General features: G+C 44.8%; 1 pseudogene; it reads left to right on the top strand.

The window, feature by feature from the left end:
- Positions 1-811: 811 nt before the first annotated feature.
- Positions 812-2,075, top strand: LOC129039121 (protein FAM8A1-like; annotated as a pseudogene).
- Positions 2,076-6,276: the final 4,201 nt, after the last annotated feature.

Genomic DNA, 6,276 nt, shown 5'->3' with positions numbered 1-6,276 from the left:
CCTGGCTAATTTCTGTATTTTTAGTAGAGATGGGGTTTCACCATGTTGGATAGGCTGGTCTTGAATTTCTGACATCAAGTGATCTGCCTGCCTCAGCCTCCCAAAGTGCTGGAGTGTGAGCCACCACACCTGGCCCCAAAAAGATTTTTCATGCCCTTTTGTAGTCAACTTCTGCCCCAATACCCAGCTCCTGGAAACCACTTGTTGGGAGAAAAGCTGAATGTTGGGAGAGAAGCTGAGTAAGGGCTTGCAAGTCTGCTGGACTTGCTGGCTCCTTGCTTCTAGCACTTCCATTATCTCAAGCAGCCATATGTTTCTCATTCACTTGATACACTGTTTCCTATTAACCCTCACATCCTCGCCACCTGTTTGTTTGTTGAGCACCAATAAATAGCCTGGGCTCCCAGAGCTCAGGGCCTTTGCAGCCTCCACACTCGCCATGGCCCCCTGGTCCCACTTTCTCTCCCAAACTGTCTTTTTTCTCATTCCTTTGGCTCCGCCGGACTTCGTTGCTCCCACGACCTGGTGTTAGGTCTTGATCACCTCAACATTCCTGGCTTCTCAACGTGGGGTGACAAAGACCCTGGTGAAAGAACGCCAGAGCACGTGAAAGCTGAGGATGCATCGTCAAAGGGCACCTGAGGACGTCTAAAAGAAGCTGAGCCTGGGAAGAACCAGGGTAACAATGGGACAAAGTGAAAGCAGACATTCTGCTTATTTAAGTTTTTCAAAGCATTTGTTATGAAGTGGGGGAGTAAAAGTTAGTGCTCAGAATTTGTTTTCAGTTTGGTGCAGTGAAACAGTTTTGTCCATGGTTCCTGGAGCGGGGGACTGTGGAGTTGGATGGATGGGGGCTAATTGGAGGAGATTTTGGAAGGGCGTATAGGGACAGAGCAGTGGTAGGTGGTGCGGGGGGTGCTGCTGGAGTGACGATGGCGGGGGTCGCGACCGGGCCCGAGGCCGCCCTCCCAGGCGTGTTAGGGCGGAGGGGACCACAAGCCCATCCCTCTTCTGAGGGGCCCTCCTGCTGCCACCATCCCATGCCCCCACGGGGGCCCCCCGGGGCTGGCTCACAGCCGTGGGCCTCGGGGCTGCTGCTGCTGATGGATTGAAGCCGCCCCACGAGCTCAGGAGGCGCAGGGAGACGGCCTTTGGTTACCGTGTGGGGCTGCAGGAGCAGGCGGGCTGCAAAGTGCCCGAAGCTATGGCACTGTGGGAGAGGCCGGCGTGGCTGAGCACCCATGGGTGCTTCTGGAGGGTGCATGGCTGGCTGTGGCAGTCTTGCTGCCGCTGCCTCACCTGGCGTGGTGCCTGGTCACCTTCCCTGCCTACTGCAGCCCCCAGCCATCCCCACAGAGCTTCTCTTCGGGCGGCGCTGCCGTCCCCCCGGGCAGTGGGGCCTGACCTGGGGGCAGCTGCTGGCATCAGCACCCTTGCTCCAGTCGTGGGCCTGGGACAACAGGCTTCTCATGTGCAGGCGTCTGAGCTGCTCCAGTGAGGAGGGTAGGATCCACGGCCCCTTGGTGAAGCCTGAGTGAAACTGGGCGACAGGCAGGGAGAGAATATGTTATTCCATCCTTGGGCCACGGATTTATGGCAAGGATGGTGAATTTCTTTATTCTCTTTTTGTAAAGGCAACCATTGTCTTAAGCATTATGCACCTCATTGGGATAGAGGATATCTCTAAGTTTGCTATGCATTACATATTGGAATAAATAGATGAAGACACATCAATGGAAGACTTGCAGAAAATGATGGTTGTGGCTCTTATATACAGATTATTAGTTTATTTCTATGAGATAATTTGCATTTGGGGAGCAGGTGGAGCTACGCCAGGGAAGTTCCTGCTGGGGCTTCGAGTTGTGACATCAGTGCTTATTGCACTAAGTTGGGTTTTAGTGATTCCTTTCTCAGATGTTAGCATTACAACGTCCACTATACGAGCTTTGATCAAGAATTTTTTGATTGCTTCTTTTTTCACTGCTTTCATCACACTGCTGTTTTTTCAGCATAATCGAACAGCCTATGACATTGTAGCAGGAACCATTGTGGTAAAAACAAATGGGGTCAGATGATGCCCCCTAAAGCCCTGATTTCCACACACTGTAATGACAAGACTAAATCATATATCAAGGCCATCAGTATCCCTGGGTTACACTAATTGATGATTTAGAAATTAAAGCAGTCACTCCAGTGTGATGCAGGTGACTACTCTGAAAGTATTGATTTTGCTTGAATGCCAAAGAACTTTTCCAAAAGAAAAACCTATTTAAATTCAAGTATTAAAATTTTAGATCAAAAAGGCAAATTATTTTATAAACCATGGAAAATATATACTTTCTTAAGATCTAAGAATTTGCTGAAAGCATTTTCAGCTTTGAAATCTCCAAATGAAATTTTAAAATTTATTTTGGTTTATCCCAAAATAATGGAAAATGTCCAGTTGTGTTTTGTAAATACCTATGTAACTCATCTTTTAGTTCACACTTCCTGGGGAGCCACCAAAGAAGGTCCACACGGGAGTTAGGGGACCCTTACCCTCAGGAACAGTCAATCTATTACTTGGAAGGTCTAGTCTAAATTTAAAAGGTGTCACTGTACATACGGGAATAATTGACTGTGATTATACCAGAGAAATTCAATTAGTTATTAGTTCCTCGACTCCGTGGTCCGCCTCCCCAGGAGAAAGAATTGCTCAGTTGTTGCTGTTACCTTACCTAAAACTAGGAAGCAGCACAGAGAAAAGAACAGGAGGCTTTGGTAATACTAATCCAGCAGGAAAGGCTGTGTATTGGGTTAATCAGGTGTCTGACAAAAGACCTATTTGCACAGTAGCTATTCAGGGAAAAGATTTTGAAGGACTAGTAGATACTGAAGCTGATGTCTGTATTATTGCTATAAATCAATGGCCCCAACACTGGCCTAAGCAAAAGGTATCCATTGGTATTGTTGCCTCAGAAGCTTTTCTACCTCTGAAGCTGCCTCAGAAGTTTTTCTGCCTCAGAAGGCAGAAGGAGCTGCCTCAGAAGTTTTTCAAAGTTCCTTGATTTTACCATGTTAAGGGCCGGATGGTCAGGAGGGGACAATCCAATCTATCATTACACCTATTCCTGTTAATTTATGGGGTAGAGACCTATTGCAACAATGGGGTGCTGAAATATCTATTCCTATGGATCAATATAGTAATAATAGTAGACAAATGATGAGAAATATGGGAAAAGGACTAGGAAAAGATAAAAAGGGCCAATCAGAAACTTTAGAATTAAAAGGGCAAACAGATCAGACTGGATTGGGCTGTCATTTTTAGGAGCGGCCTTTGTTGAGCCTCTGGCTCCCATTCCTCTTGTTTGGCTAACTGCCAAACCAGTTTGGGTGGAGCAATGGCTGCTGAAACAGGAAAAACTGGAGGCTTTAAAAGAATTGGTGCAGGAACAATTGCAAAAGGGACATATAGAGCCTACTTTCTCCCTTTGGAATTCTCCTGTATTTGTCATTAAGAAAAAAAATCAGGAAAATGGGGAATGTTAACAGATTTAAGGGCCGTTAATGCTGTGATTCAACCCATGACTGCAGCTGAACAACACCTGACAGGACAAAAGGAAAATAAAAAGGCTGGACAAGATATATGGTGGAGGGATGCACATACAAAGAACTGGGAAAAAGGAAAGATAATTTTCTGGGGAAGAGGATTTGCTTGTGTCTCTCCAGGTGACAATCAGGTGCCTGTGTGGGTGCCCACCAAACATCTGAAGATCTATCATGAGCCACAGCATCTAGTGGACCCACCTGTACAGTGCAAATTGAAGGTTTAAGGATTGCTCTTAAGCCTCAATTTGCTTTCTCTATGCCTTCTATTAATTAGAAAAAAAGCCTATTTCTCATTATCAGTGGTAAGTTTTACCCCATGGTAATTAACCAAAGAGGCAGAAGCTGAGTTACAAATGCTTCAGCAATGGCATGCCTCCTGGCTACAGCCACAAAAGTTTTTGCTTCTGTTTTAATAGAGTTACTAAAATGGGGTGAGGGTATGCTAGTGTTTTTGCAGGAGATAAACTGTGTAGGTGCCCTCAAGATGTGTACAACCGTGGAACAGGAGACTGGAAGGACCAATGGATCCCAACCATGGATGAGGTTCCCCCAGTACGAGCCATGCTGAGAAACTGCTGGAGCCCCAAAGTTTTACCTTTGGGTAATGGACCAATGCTTTCTGACTGAACTGCTCTCTACCCGGAATACAAGAGACCCTAATAGGTAGGCAGGAGTATTATCACCCTATTTAGCATGAAGAAGTTGCAGAAGATGGACCTTCATCCTTCTGCAACCCCTAGGATTAAGGGTCCTCTTGTAAAAGGGAAAGGGGAGATACGTAGGAAGCATTCAAACCAGAGCAACTCCATTTGGAATAAGGACTAAGAAAGATGAAGCTGGATCACCAACTGGCAATTAAGGGCTGCACAGCCTGCAATTGCCTTGCTCAATTAATTTTTAAAAAGAGGCCACCTTATGCTAATAATAATGATAGCTGTGGTGGTTTTTACAAAAAAGAGAAGGGGGGCATGTTCAGAGAAAAGCTGAGTGTTGGGAGAGAAGCTGAGGTGGGGCTTGCATGCCTACTAGACTTGCTGGCTCCTTGCTTCTAGCACTTCCATTATCTCAAGCAGCCATATGTTTCTCATTCACTTGATACAGTTTCCTTTCAACCCCCACATCCTCACCACCTGTTTGAGCACCAATAAATAGCATGGGCTCCCAGAGCTCGGTGCCTTCGCAGCCTCCACACTCGCGATGGCCCCCTGGTCCCACTTTCTCAAACTGTCTTTCTGATTCCTTTAACTCCGCCGGACTTTGTTGCCTCCACGACCTGGTGTTGGGTCTGATCACCCCAACAACCACTGATCTGCTTTCTCATCCCAAATATCATCTAAATGGAATCATAGAGTACGTAGCCTTTTGAGTCTGGCTTCTTTCACTTAGTATAGTGTATCTGTGAGCTTCCTCCATGTTGTCTCCTGTACCAGCAATTCTTTCTTTCTATTGTTTTCCAGTGGTCCATTGCATGGGTCTATCACAGTTTGTGCATCTAGTCACTAGTTAGAGGATACTTGGATTATTCCTAGTTTTTAGCACTTACATATAAAGCTGCCCTAAATATTCATGTTTAGGTTTTTTGTGTGAAGATAGTTTTCATTTTTCTTGGGTAAGATTAGAAGCGGGTTTCTGGCTTATTTGGTTGAGTGTACGTTTAGTTTTATAAAAAATCCTGCACTTACAACTACCGTAATAGTTCAAGTTGTTCTCCTGTAACTTTTCTGGAAGGAGCTAATCAGACCAGTCACAGACAAGTTGGAGGCAGAAAGATTGAATGCCGAACTCTGCAAATCTGGCTATAAAGCTTATATATGATTATATTGTACCTTTTTCTAAGGACTAATGTTAGAAGAATCAATAGGAAGGTGGAATGTCATTCCTGTAGAATAGTTCTCTTCGTGGGATACTTGAGAGGACTGTGTTTACAATTGGCCTCTTTCCAGCCATGGTTCCCTCCTGTCATTTTATAAAGTAATAACAAGTGACAGATTAGAGGTGATATAAAACAATTAAAAATCCAAAGAAAATGAATGGAAAAATAATAAGAAATATAATTAAAATTTAAGATAAAAAGAGAAAGGGGAAATAACAATATACAGTGATAGTAATCCCAGCACTTTGGGAGACCGAGGTGGGTGGATCACCTGAGGTTGGGAGTTTGAGACCAGCCTGACCAACATGGAGAAACCCTGTCTCTACTAAAAATACAAAATTAGCTGGGCACAGTGGCACATGCCTGTAATCCCAGCTACTTGGGAGGCTGAGGCAGGAGAATCGCTTGAACCCGGGAGGTGGAGGTTGTGGTGAGCCAAGATTGAGCCATTGTACTCCAGCCTGGGCAACAAAAGTGAAGCTCTGTCTCAAACAAAACGGGATGGGACGGGACGGGATGGGACGGGACACGAGACAACCAAAAAAAAACTAGAAAAATCAACCAAGAAAGAAAATAAACAGTTTAGGAATACAACAAACACACATTGCTATTATAAGCAGAAAAATTTATGTGGTTTTTTTTTTTTAGGAATATAGGAAGTTAAGGAATAACACCAAATTTTGTTTTTATTGCAATAAGGGAGTAGACAAGGCTGAAAGCTTGCCATACTTATATTATTTTGAAATATTGCCACACTCACTTTCTCCAAGACTTGAGATGACCCACAAGTACTCCTTGGGCAGAGCTCCTCCAGT

The sequence above is a fragment of the Pongo pygmaeus genome, chromosome 5 (assembly GCF_028885625.2).
Source record: "Pongo pygmaeus isolate AG05252 chromosome 5, NHGRI_mPonPyg2-v2.0_pri, whole genome shotgun sequence".
NCBI classification, from domain to species: Eukaryota; Metazoa; Chordata; class Mammalia; order Primates; family Hominidae; genus Pongo; species Pongo pygmaeus.
This window is presented reverse-complemented; position numbering and strand designations above follow the sequence as displayed.